At 44.3% G+C, this 13,202-nt stretch overlaps 1 pseudogene; it reads left to right on the forward strand.

The window, feature by feature from the left end:
• The first annotated feature begins 2,620 nt into the window (after window positions 1–2,620).
• LOC101283239 (calcium-responsive transactivator-like) lies at window positions 2,621–3,517 on the forward strand (annotated as a pseudogene).
• Window positions 3,518–13,202: the final 9,685 nt, after the last annotated feature.

Raw genomic sequence — 13,202 nt, forward strand, 5'->3', positions numbered from 1 at the left:
CCATATCAGACAGTCACTGTTTGTGGTAGGATCTCAGAAATGTAAACCCTTAAAAATCATGAGATACAAATGGCTCATACAACTCAACAACAAAAAAACAAACAACCCAATCGAAAAATGGACAGAAGACCTAAATAGACATTTCTTCAAAGAAGACATACAAACCCACGCACATATGGTTAGCTCATTTTTGATAGAGGAAGCAAGTATATACAATGGAGAAAAGACAGGCTCTTCAATAAGTGTTGCTGGGAAAACTGGACAGCTACATGTAAAGGAATGAAATTAGAACACTCCCTAACACCATACACAAAAATAAACTCAAAATGGATTAAAGACCTAAATGTAAGGCCAGACACTATAAAACTCTTAGAGGAAAACATAGGCAGAACACACTATGACATAAATCACAGCAAGATCCTGTTTGACCCACCTCCTAGAGAAATGGAAATAAAAACAAAAATAAACAAATGGGACCTAATGAAACTTAAAAGCTTTTGTACAGCAAAGGAAACCATAAACAAGATGAAAAGACAACCCTCAGAATGGGAGAAAATATTTGCAAATGAATCAACTGACAAAGGATTAATCTCCAAAATTTACAAGCAGCTCATGCAGCTCAGTATCAAAAAAACAAACAACCCAATCCAAAAATGGGCAGAAGACCTAAACAGACATCTCTCCAAGGAAGATATACAGATTGCCAACAAACACATGAAAAGATGTTCAACATCGCTAATCATTAGAAAAATGCAAATCAAAACTACAAGATATCATCTCACACCAGTCAGAATGACCATCATCAAAAAATCTAGAAACAATAAATGCTGGAGAGGGTGTGGGGAAAAGGGAACCCTCTTGCACTGTTGGTGGGAATGTAAATTGATACAGCCACTATGGGGAACAGCATGGAGGTTCCTTAAAAAACTAAAAATAGAACTACCATACAACCCAGCAATCCCACTACTGGGCATATACCCTGAGAAAACCATAATTCAAAAAGAGTCATGTACCACAATATTCATTGCAGCCAGGACATGGAAGCAACCTAAGTGTCCATCGACAGATGAATGGATAAAGAAGATGTGGCACATATATACAATGGAATATTACTCAGCCATAAAAAGAAACAAAATTGAGTTATTTGTAGTGAGGTGGATGGACCTAGAGTCTGTCATACAGAGTGAAGTAAGTCAGAAAGAGAAAAACAAATACCGTATGCTAACACATATATATGGAATCTAAAATTTAAAAAAAATGGTTCTGAAGAACCTAGGGGCAGGACAGGAATAAAGACGCAGACATAGAGAGTGGACTTGAAGACACAGGGAGGGGGAAGGGTAAGCTGGGATGAAGTGAGAGAGTGGCACGGACTTATATATACTAACAAATGTAAAATAGATAGCTGGTGGGAAGCAGCCACATAGTACAGGGAGATCAGCTTGGTGCTTTGTGACCAACTAGAGGGGTGGGATAGGAAGGGTGGGAGGGAGACGCAAGAGGGAGGAGATATGGGGATATATGTATATGTGTAGCTGATTCACTTTGTTATAAAGCAGAAACTAACACACCATTGTAAAGCAATTATACTCCAATAAAGATGTTAAAAAAAACTTTAAAAGACGTACAGACGGCCAGTAGGCACATGAAAAGATGCTGCTCAACATCACTGATTATTAGAGAAATGCAAATCAAAACCACAATGAGGTACCACTTCACACTGGTCAGAATGGCTGTCATTAAAAAGTCTGCAAATAAATGCTGGAGAGGGTGTGGAGAAAAGGGAACCCTCCTACACTGCTGGTGGGAATGTAAGTTGGTGCAGCCACTGTGGAAAACAGTATGGAGGTTCCTCAAAAAACCAAAAATAGAATTACCATATGATCCAGCAATCCCACTCCTGGGCATATATCCAGACAAAACTATAATTGAAAAAGATACATGCACTATTGTGAATAGTGCTGCATGTTCACAGCAGCACTATTCACAATAGACAAGACATGGAAACAACCTAAATGTCCATCGACAAATGAATGGATAAAGAAGATGTGGTACATAGATACAATGGAATAATACCATAAAGAGGGATGAAATAATGCCATTTACAGCAACATGGATAGACCTAGAGATTATCATACTAGCTGAAGTAAGTCAGAAAGAGAAAGACAAATACCATATGATATCACTTATATGTGGAATCTAAAATATGGCACAAATAAACCTATCTATGAAACAGTCTCACAGACATAGAAGACAAATTTACTGTTACCAAAAGGGGAGGGGGGGATGGCGGGAGGGATGGATTGGGAGTTTGGGGTTAGCAGATGCAAACTACGATATACAGAATTGATAAACAAGGTCCTACTGTATAGCACAGGGAACTGTATTCAATATCCTGAGATAAACCATAATGGAAAAGAACATAAAAAAGAATGTATATATATGTATAACTGAATTACTTACTATGCCGTTCAGCAGAAATTAATACAACATTGTAAGTCTACTATATTTCATTAAAAAAAATCATGAGAGATATTACAAGGGTGCTGAGACATCCCTCAAAGTAAGAAAGGCTTTCGCATCGTTTTAATTTAAAAAGTATAATGGGGCACCTGCCACCATGTCGGTGCCCTTCGCATTCGCCCGGCAGAGAGGCAAAGGAGAAGTCATGCAGCAAACCACGCAGAAGATGCTAGATGAGAACCACCACCTGATCCAGTTCATCCTGGACTACCAGAGCAAGGGCAAGACGGTGAGTGCACCCAGTACCAGCAGGCCCTGCACCGGAACCTGGTCTACCGGGCCACAATCTCGAACTCCAACCAGAATATGCAGTCCCTGCTGTACGGCCGCCCACCCCGAGCCCTGCCGGCGGAGGGCTGTTCCGGAGCTGCTCAGACCAGGGCCCGCACTTCCGGGGCAGCCTCATTGATGCCACAGCCGCCTGCCTGCCGCCGTCCTCCCTCACGCAGGCGCAGACCGACATCGGTCCGAACCACGTGTTCACGCGGCAGACGGCGCACAGCGCGCTGCGCAGCGCCTCCACAAGCGCGTCAGGCAGCAGCCAGGGCTCGGGGCCCGGCTACAGCCACTCGGGACCGGCCTCGCAGAGCGTACCGCTTGCAAGGCCAAGGCGCCATTAGCAACGACGTGTCTTGGGCCAACATCAACATGCAGTCCAACCCAGGCGGCTTCGGCCCGCTACAGCTGGGTGCGGGGCGGGAGCCCGCACTACGCAGGCCAGTCCATGGCCATGATGGCCGGAGCGGGCAGGGGAGCAGCGCGGTGGGGCAGCGGCCCACAGGGCGCTACCGGTCCTCCCGGCAAGGCTCCTCCCAGAGTACCTGTGCCGGGGGGAGAACAACTGTGGCGAGCTGTACGGCCACCGCCAGGCCACCTCGGAGCCCATGAGCCGGACAGACCCCCCCCCGGACCACACGGCGATTACACCGACCAGCTGGCATCCTACGCCCAGCAGAGCTACTACCGGTCGTTTGAGGAGTCCACGCAGCACTAGCACAACGGCGGTAAGGCCGGCCGGGCCGCGTGCTGCAGGGCCTGATGTGTACGGGCTTTATGGCAGTGCAGGCCGGGCCCTGTGTCCCCACTGGCCTGTGTGTTAATGAAGGAGGAGAAGGGTCTCTCGGGGTAGACCCACCACGTGGCCCAGCTGACCCTCTTGGGGCCTGTGAGCTGCTCTCGGAGCCTCCTCAGTCAAGACTGTCCTTTGTTCCAAAGGCGGGAGGGCGAGCGGCAGGGACCTGGGCACCCCATCTCCCTCCTGAGCCAGGCGGGCGGCACACGTGGGGTGTGTTGAGCATGGCCTGGGCATTCCTTCCTGCTGGCAAATAAGGCGCACCTCTGGCAGAGGGACCTGTCAGACCGAGGGTGAGGCAGCGACGCGCTGGAAGCAGCTCCCCGGACAGAAAGCCCTGGTCTGTGGCGCTCGCCCATTTCCCTGGTGTGAACACTCCCACTCCCAATGACTTAAAACTGCCAAGGTGACATCACCAAACACGGATTTGGGAAGAAGCAGGCACATTCTGTTCTCTAGCGGGTGCCAGCTGGCCCCGGGCCTGTCGGGTGAAGGGACTTCCCACCGACCCCTGGAAGCCGGGACAGGAGAGGAAACGATAAGCCCCACAGGGTGACGTGGTCCAGGCTCTCTTGTTTGGATGTCAGGCAGTGGGGAAAATGTAAGGGCTGCCAGGCCCCAGAGAGGAAAAGACAAACGGTACATACGGAACGGGTGACTTGACGATGTGACTTTTGGGGTGACCGTTTCTTAAATTGTAAAAACACAACAAAATTTTTAACCATTTTAAGTGCACAGTTCAGTGGCACTAAGTACATTCAAGTTGTCGGGCTGCCACCACCATCACCACCATCTCCAGAACCTCTCAACATTCCGAACTGAAACTCTGTCCCCTATCTCCTAACTCCCTATCCCCCACCCCGGCCCTTAGCAGCCACTTTGTGTCTCTGATTTTGGCTACTCTGGGTACCTCATCTAAGTGGAATGATACAATAGTTGTCTTTTTGTGACTGGCTTATTTCTTTCAGCATAATGTCCTCAAGGTTCATCCATGTTGTAGCAGGTGTCAGAATTGCCTTCCTATTTAGGGCTGAGTGATATTCCATTGTATGTTTACACCACATTTTGCTTGTCCATTTATCTGTCAATGGACACTTGGGTTGCTTCCACCTTTTAGCTATTGTGAATAGTGCTTCTGTGAACATGGGTTTAAAAATATCTCTTCGAGACCCCGCTTTCAATTCTTTTAGGTATAGGCAGACAGACCTCTGAGATATTGCAGGTTCAGTTCCAGACCATAATAAAGTGAATGTTGCAATTAAAAATTAAAAATTAGAATGGAACAAATTAGCCAATAACACTGAAAGACTTGGGATACCCCAGACAGTTGACATTTGCTCAAAGGACCCACTGTGTGATGCTGCAGCTGTCTCTCCACCTCCCTAATCTCAGCACCTGTGGCAGCTTTTTCCCTGCATGAGCAACACGCACAATGGCAAGAGAAGGAGCATTTCAAATTTCCTACAGTAGGAAGAACCACTGCTTTGTAAGAGGTGATCTAGAAACAAAATCTTGGTGCAAGACCAGTGATGCCACTACACTGCTTATACACCACTACTGGTTGTGCCCTTGACCACAGAAGAACAGGAGCAGCTTGTGTAGTCAGAATCCATTGTTCAATTGCTTCAGCCCCATCATCCAAGTGGGACATCAGCAGATTGGTAAAAAGCCCTTCTGGGGGCAGTGGAGAGGAGGAGCCACTAACTTTGACCCCAAAATCCATGCAAGATATGTTAAAACTCCACACTCTCATCTCAGGTAACAAGCAATGCCCATGTGATTCCGTTGCTTCCATCTGAGCTGGGGCGGTCAAGCCCTGTTTTAACAAGGACTGTTTTAACAATACCCCATACAACATCAGACTCCTCTCCCATAAGTCTCCCACAATTGTATTTCTTGAGAGTGATCCTACATGATCCCGTAAAAATAAAAAATAAAAAACTCTCAGACCCAGATAATAAAATAATAGAACCTCTCTCTGAATCATCTCAAACATGCACACAGCATCCTCAACAGTAAACTTCATAAGGGCAGAAACTTTGAGTACGTCTGGTTCACCATTATCTCCCAGGATCTAGCTCAGTGACTGGCAAATAGCATGCCCTCAATGACTGCATCTCTTTACTGTCCCTAAAGGTCAGGCTTCACTTGTGTGGTCCCAGGCGTCTGGCTGCCTCCGTCTCCCTGAAGACTTCCAGGACAAGAGGCTACATCACCTCCCTACGCGGCTGAGTCATCTTCCTATCAGGAAATTGTTTCTGCCTTGGCTAAATAGGTAAGCAATTTCTGTCTATTTTAGACAGAAAACCTAAGTTTAAAAAAGATTAAGTGAATAGCTCAAGGTTATACACCAACTCTGACCCAGTTAGAAATAGAACCCAAGTGGTTCCTAACATTCAATCCTATAGTTTCAATACTGCTTATTTTGCAGAGGAACCTATCTTTATAATTTGCAGATATTGTTCCCAAATTGCTTGCTAGAAATTCTGCCTAAATATTGAAGGTAGAACAGCTTCATGCATCAAATAGAGAGAGAATATATATAAAAAGAAATTTTTCCCACATGAGTAATGAATCACTGTAAAAAACATTTGTTAGGTTGTTTCATTATAAAATAAAAGCATTCCTCCCGGCTGCCACCCAATCCAAATGCTCCATTTTTGTTACTAAACAATCCTTTTAACACCAAGCCAAAAATAAGTCACAATGTTAATGCAAACATCTTGCAAGCCAAATAAAAGGACTTGTGCCAAATTTATCAGAGTTAGAGGGAGATTGTGTCAGATCTGTCTGTCTCTGAGAAACTTCCTATTAGATCACCAGTCAATAGGGTACCAGCATCTGCTGATGCTCACTGAAAGACATGAGTAATAAGAGACAGCTTTAGAAAATACATTTTTCTTCCATAGTTAGCAATGCATGACTCACTAGAGATCTCCATACACTATACTGCCTGAATGACTCAAACGTCTACCAAGGATAGAGCATAATCACTTCTCTCTTCCTGCGCCAGGATTTCTCATTTCAATTATCACTGATCTGTTAGCTTACCTCAAGGGAGAAAATCTTGGTCCATTCTCCTTCCTCTTTTAAAAACAGTGGTACATGTTATGATATAAAAGTAAATATTGAAGTGCTACAGGAAAACAGAGACTAAACATTATAGTGAATGCTGAGAACAGTCTTCAGCTGGCCCAACTCCCACCATTTGGGAGGTCATGTTGGACAATGACCATGGTTAATTTCTTTCTGGAATATTGACCAATGAGTAGAAATTATTGCAATATGAGAAATAATTTATTGTTAAAGACCAATGACCTGCCCATTCAAATCTTCAATTGCCAATAATAGTAATCAAAGATACTTTGAGAAATAGTTTAGAAGTTACTCTCCATGACAGAGGTCTTGATTTCCCTCAAATAACTATTCTGTTCAATAAGCACAGTAGCCTCCCAGTCAAGGACCACACTTCCATGCTCTTTCCTTTCGATTCCATCTAGCATTCTGACTTCAGATTAATTTTACTGAAAGATGCTTGTGATTATGATGTTAGCTTAGCATGATAATGAAGAGCGCAGGTCTTGAAATTAGACCGCCTGATGTCAAATCTTGGATTGCCAATTAATTTTTAAATCTCTGTGAGCCTCAGTTTTTTCCTCTGTGACATGGAGTTTGTAAGATACTTGCATAACTTTTATTTTGTTTTTCATTTGTGTTAAAAATGAGTGTGTAAGAAAATAGAGGATTCATGGTTAAGAGCATAGTCTCTGGAGTCAGACTTGGGATAAAATCCTGGTTCTGCCATTGAACTGTCTACAAGACTACACCAGTTACCTACGGCTGTGTAACAAATCATCCCCAAACTGTCTGGCTTACAACAGTAATAATCATTTTTTATCTTCCACAGTTTCTGTAGTTCAGAAATTTGGGAGCGGTTTGGCTAAGTGATTCTGGCACAAGGTCTCCCATGGGGTTGCAGTCAGCTGAAGACTTCTCTGGGGTTGGGAAATCTGCTTCTGAGGTAGCTCACTCATGTGGCAAGATGCTGCAGGCTGTTGGCAGGGAGATCAGTTTTATTCCATATGGGCTCCACAGGCCGCTTGAGTGTTCTGATGACATGGCAACTGGCTCACCCCAGAGTGAGTGATCCAAGGGAGCAAGGCAGAGGGCACAGTGCCTTTATGATCTTGCCTTGGAAATTACATACCATCATCACCTCTGCCCCTTTCTACTGGTCACACTGGTCAGCCCTGATTCAGTGTAAGAGGGGACTTCACAAGGGTACTAGCACCGGGAGGTAGGAGCATTGGCAGCTATCTTGGAAAATGACTACCGTGAAGGCCTTGGACAAGGTTTTTATTTTTAGTTCTTTAAATCTTGTTCTCTTATTTGCCTAATACAGACAATAATAATATATCTATTTCATAGGATTGTTATAAGAATTAGATGAGATGATACATGTAAAGTACTTAGTATGTAGTAAGTATTCAGAAAATATTGCTTAGTATTATTATAATCCATAAATAGTCAAAATATCCCAGGGGCTATCATGAGGAAGAAGATGTTATTCTGGGAAGCAGGCAGAGCTATAAACTCTCTTCTTCCTCCCCACCGTTCTTTTTTTTTTTTTAATTTTTATTTCTTTGTGGTACGCGGGCCTCTCACTGCTGTGGCCTCTCCCATAGCGGAGCACAGGCTCCGGACGCGCAGGCTCAGCGGCCGTGGCTCACGGGCCCAGCCACTCCGCGGCATGTGGGATCTTCCTGGACCAGGGCACAAACCCGTGTCCCCTGCATCGGCAGGCGGACTCTCAACCACTGCGCCACCAGGGAAGCCCCTCCCCCACAGTCTTTCTTCTTCCAGGGGACTTCATTGTATCTCATATATGTTAGGCTTCCCTACAAGATTTTCACTTGAAGAAAGGATTTCTTAGCTTAAAAAAAGTAAACCACTGCTCTAAGTCATTATTTAAAATATTAGAAATTTTAGGGTAGACAAATAGGTATTGATATCTATATATATATAGGATATATAAATATATAAATATATGATAGATATATGGATATAATTTGCATATAGATAGCATTACCTAGCTAAAAGATATATAATGTGACTAGAAAGCAAAGAATATCAGATTGAAAAGTCCATAAGAGACCACCTAGTCTGATGTTAAAAACCTTAAAATTTTTAATCCACTCATTTTCCACAGTAATTCCATGGAGGTGCTGACATTTATTGGCTGCTAGGTGAATGGACTGAGTAAACCCCACCACATCCCAAAGGTTCATCCATTCACCATGTTATTTATTCAAGCATCTATTTTGTGCCTGCACTGTCCTCACTGCTGGGTATACAGCACTGAACAAGATGGATAGAGTCCCATCTTCCATAAAACCTACATTTTAGTGAATGAGAAAACATGGAATAAGCAAATAAATAAGCACTATAATTTCAGGCCGTGATAAATGCTGTGGTGATAATGAAACAGCAATGTGGTAAAGTAACTGCGGAGTGGGAGGGCTGATGTAACCAAGGTAGTCAAGGGAATTTTCTACGAGGAGATGATATTTGAGCTGAGACATGAACAGTGAGAAGGAACGAGCCATATCGAGAACTGAGAGAGGAGTTCGTAGACATGAACTAACATGGCACCTTGGGAAGACTGAGCCATCAGGCAGCCTCATTCCAAGGGAAGTCTCACTATTCATTAAAGTCTTTGAAGTGTGGTTTGAAAGATACCCAGGATAGACCTGTATGTCTTTGACTATTCATCTGTGAAAGGACATTTGGCCTAAATTGCTGACCAGAGCCAACCTTTCTGGCAAAAAAAAAAAAAAAAAAAATCGATGGAAATGCCAGTAGATGGTGTGGCTGAAACTAATGTCTCCAAGTTAAAAATTTGGTCTGAATCTGAGCCACTCTGAAAACATCCTAGACTACCTGGAAGATCAGATAAAGCCTATGCAAACAGAAGACAGTCAAACAAAGACCAAAGTGTAGAACGGGTAACATATATACTCTTGTCTACTTTCCCCCAAATCTTTCAACCTTTATTTTTTACCACTAATAAACCTAGGTGAGAAGGGGGAAAGAAGGAAAAATAAATAAATGGGATCCAAAAGCCTTAAGGAAGAAAGGAATGGGTTACAAGTTAACATTAAACCACGTTGGAGTTGGAATAGACCCTCGAGGTGATCTCGTCCAGTCCCCTCATGTTATATGTAAGCAAACCAAAGCTCAAAGAAATTAAGCAGCTTCCTGAAAGTACATTGTCAATGGCTGTAGGTAGCCCCCTCACACACCAATGGAGGTATGGGGAGGGGGAAACCTTACTTCCCATATATCCTCAGCTTCATAGGGTGAGTAAGGACGTCTCCATTCTGAATTCAGGGAATGCTTTACCCCCAGATCCCCTTCCAAGCAGGTGAGGTGCCTTAATATACAAGAATTGCCTTCTGAAACTTCTTTTCCCTGGAATAGCAATAGTGATAGATGCCTTTTACCAAGCAAGCTTTCTTATATCATTTTTAATCAGTTCTTCTCTTGCTAATTTCTCTCCTATCTTCGTTCCTTCCTTCTTTCCACACGTATGTATTGAGGGCTGAGGATATATTAGTAAACAAGATGGATACAATTCCTGTTTTAAGGAGCTAAGGGTTTAGGAAGAAAATAAACAGATGAGTCTTCAAAATACACTTTGATAAGTACTCTAGTAAGGGGCGGTAACAGGTATTATGGAACTGCTGAGCAGGGGTACCTAGCCTGGTCCAGAGGGTGGGAATGAGGGGAGGCTCCCAAAAGAAATGGCATTTAAGCAGAAGACAGAAAAGGATGCGATATGACCAGGGCATTATAAGCAAAGAGAACCACCATTTCAAAGGCCAGGTGGAAAGTAAGTCCGTGGCACGTCTCAAGGACTAAAAGCAGCTCAGTGTGGTTGCGGTATAAGATACAGGAGGGCAAGTGGCAGGAGATGAGGGGTCCAGACAGGGAAGAAAATCACTATTATGGTGAAAGTAGGGTTGGAGAAATAGTTAGAGGATAACATTGATAGGACATGGTGACGAACTGGAAATGGAGTAAGGCAGAAGATGAAGTCAGGGATGCCGCCCAAGTTTCCAGCCTGTGGAACTGGTTGGAAGCCGAGGAAACCTGCAGGAAGAGCAGTGTTTTGTTTTATCGGGGATGGGGGTAGAGATGAGTTTGGTTTTGGACAAATGAATTTGAGTTGCCCATGAAACACCTACATAGTGTCCAAGAGGCAGTTGAACATAAGGGTGGGGAGCTTAGGAGAGAGATCTGGGCGGAAGTGTAGATTTGGGAGTCAGCACCATATTACTTCTTGCTTTTAGATGGTGAATCTGAGACACAGAAATGTGAAGTAACCTGCCCAGGGTCATACCAGTAGGTACAGAGCAGAGATTTAAACCGCAGTCTTCCCAAATCCCATGTCTTTGCCCTTTCCTTGGAGACTCACAGCTGTAATGATTTGCTTTTGATCAGGAGTGGCAGGAAGATGTTGCAGCAGAACCATTCATTTCCATTGCATATTTCCATTTCTAGACGATATAGAGAAATGTAAATATGCCTTATTGTGTGGCTGTATAGGTTCTGCAGCTTGTGCAGCCACCAAATTGCCTACTGACAAGCAGCCAGCTACCCACCCGTGTCCTTTGGATGCATTTCCAATAAGAAATCTCTGTTAAGCTGGGAGAAATCTAGTAACATCTGAAAGTTCCCTTCCTTGCTCTGTAATCTACCCCAAAGAGTGCAAGCTGTCAGATGTGCCCTCCTTTTACGGGTACCTTAGGCCCCGTGACTGTTTCCTGCGCTACCCAAGGATCCTGTGTGGGAGGAAGCAGCAGACATCATTATGTCAATTAGATCAAGACTGGGTCCCCCATCAGTCATTTGTGCAGCCATAAAATGGAAGCTGCAACTTCTGAGGTCACTGAGCAAGTTGATTAAATATAACTTTTAAAGTAACTTTACATTTAATATCAAACAATGACCAGAAAAGACCTAGGGGTGAATAATCATTCCAGCTGCATTATTTTATGTTCTTCAGAACACAATGGAAAACAATGGAATTTGCACAACTGTAAATTAAAACTCTAGAGGTACCACCAAGAGCTTTCCCTGGAATGGGGAGGTCAGCTCACTTTTCAGCCTTCTTTTATTTTTTAAAAATTTTTATTTATTTATTTATTGGCTGTGTTGGGTCTTCGTTGCTGCATGCGGGCTTTCTCTAGTTGTGGCAAACAGGGGATACTCTTTGTTGCGGTGCACGGGCTTCTCATTACGGTGGCTTCTCTTGTTGTGGAGCACAGGCTCTAGGCGCATGGGCTTCAGTAGTTGTGGCACTCAGGCTCAGCAGTTGTGGCTTGCGGGCTCTAGAGCGCAGGCTCAGTAGCTGTGGCGCATGGGCTTATTTGCTCCACAGCATGTGGGATCTTCCCGGACCAGGGCTCGAACCCATGTCCCCTGCATTGGCAGGCAGATTCCTAACCACTGCACCACCAGAGAAGTCCCATTCAACCTTCTTTTGTTCAACAGGCATTTCCTGAGCCAGCCTGTCCTTCCCTATAGTTTTTTTTGGTCCTGTCTTTTCTGTTTCTCTGCCTCAAGCCTAATGAGCTTTTCCCCAGATCTCTCAATATTAACTTATGGCTTGAAGCGTAAGCAGTTTAACACTATTAACCCTGTTCCTCCTGCAATTCTGATCCCCCTCCTACAAAGCTGATCACCTGCTTTCCCTGATGTCACACTCCTCCCACTCATTTCCTGCCTTTCTGATGGCTTCTTCTCTGCCCCTGTCATTGACAACCCTTCTTCTTTATGGAACTTCAAGTAATACATTTCCTAAGGTTCTCACTTTGGGTCTATCTTCTGAAATCCTTACTCTTAAGTCCTTGGTGATCTCATGAACTTTCCCCTTTCCCCTTCCCAGCTTTAACTATTTGGAGGTGACTTCCAAATCCACATCTCCAATCCTGAACTTCAAGTCACGTATTTTCAAACGCCTGGTAAATACTTCTTGGCAGTCCTCTCAGCCACTCTAACTCATGTGTTTTTGTTGGTTTCTCTCTTCTTGATAATAGGACACCAGCCTCCTACCCACCCAGGCTTGAATCTTTAATCACTTTAATCTTCTTAATCTCCTGAGCCTACTGTCTAGAATATGGTGTTTCCTCCGGCATGCACCCACCTGTGAGAGACCAGTTGTCCTTGACGTCCAGATGCCTTCTCTCTCACTCTCCATGTTTAATCCACCACCAACCCCAGAAGGTCTACTCTCTCAATATCTCTTGAATCCACCCATTTTTCTTTAACTCCACTACAAAACCTTTGTCCAAGTCAGCACCATTTTTCACTTGGGCTACCAGTGTGGTCTTCTAGCTGACCTCCTAGACCCTCTGTTGCCTGTCTCCAGCTTGTGCCTCATGGTACATGCAGGATGGTTTTTCTGGATACAAATGCAGTCAGACTCCCTCCCCTCCTTCAGTGCCTTCCCATGGTGCCCAAGCCTGCAGGCCCTTGGGCTCTGGATTTTGCCTGTGTCTACAGCTGCTCTGGCTCTTTTCAGTCTGTACCATGCCCTCTCGTG

Source organism: Orcinus orca, chromosome 18, assembly GCF_937001465.1.
Source record: "Orcinus orca chromosome 18, mOrcOrc1.1, whole genome shotgun sequence".
NCBI classification, from domain to species: Eukaryota; Metazoa; Chordata; class Mammalia; order Artiodactyla; family Delphinidae; genus Orcinus; species Orcinus orca.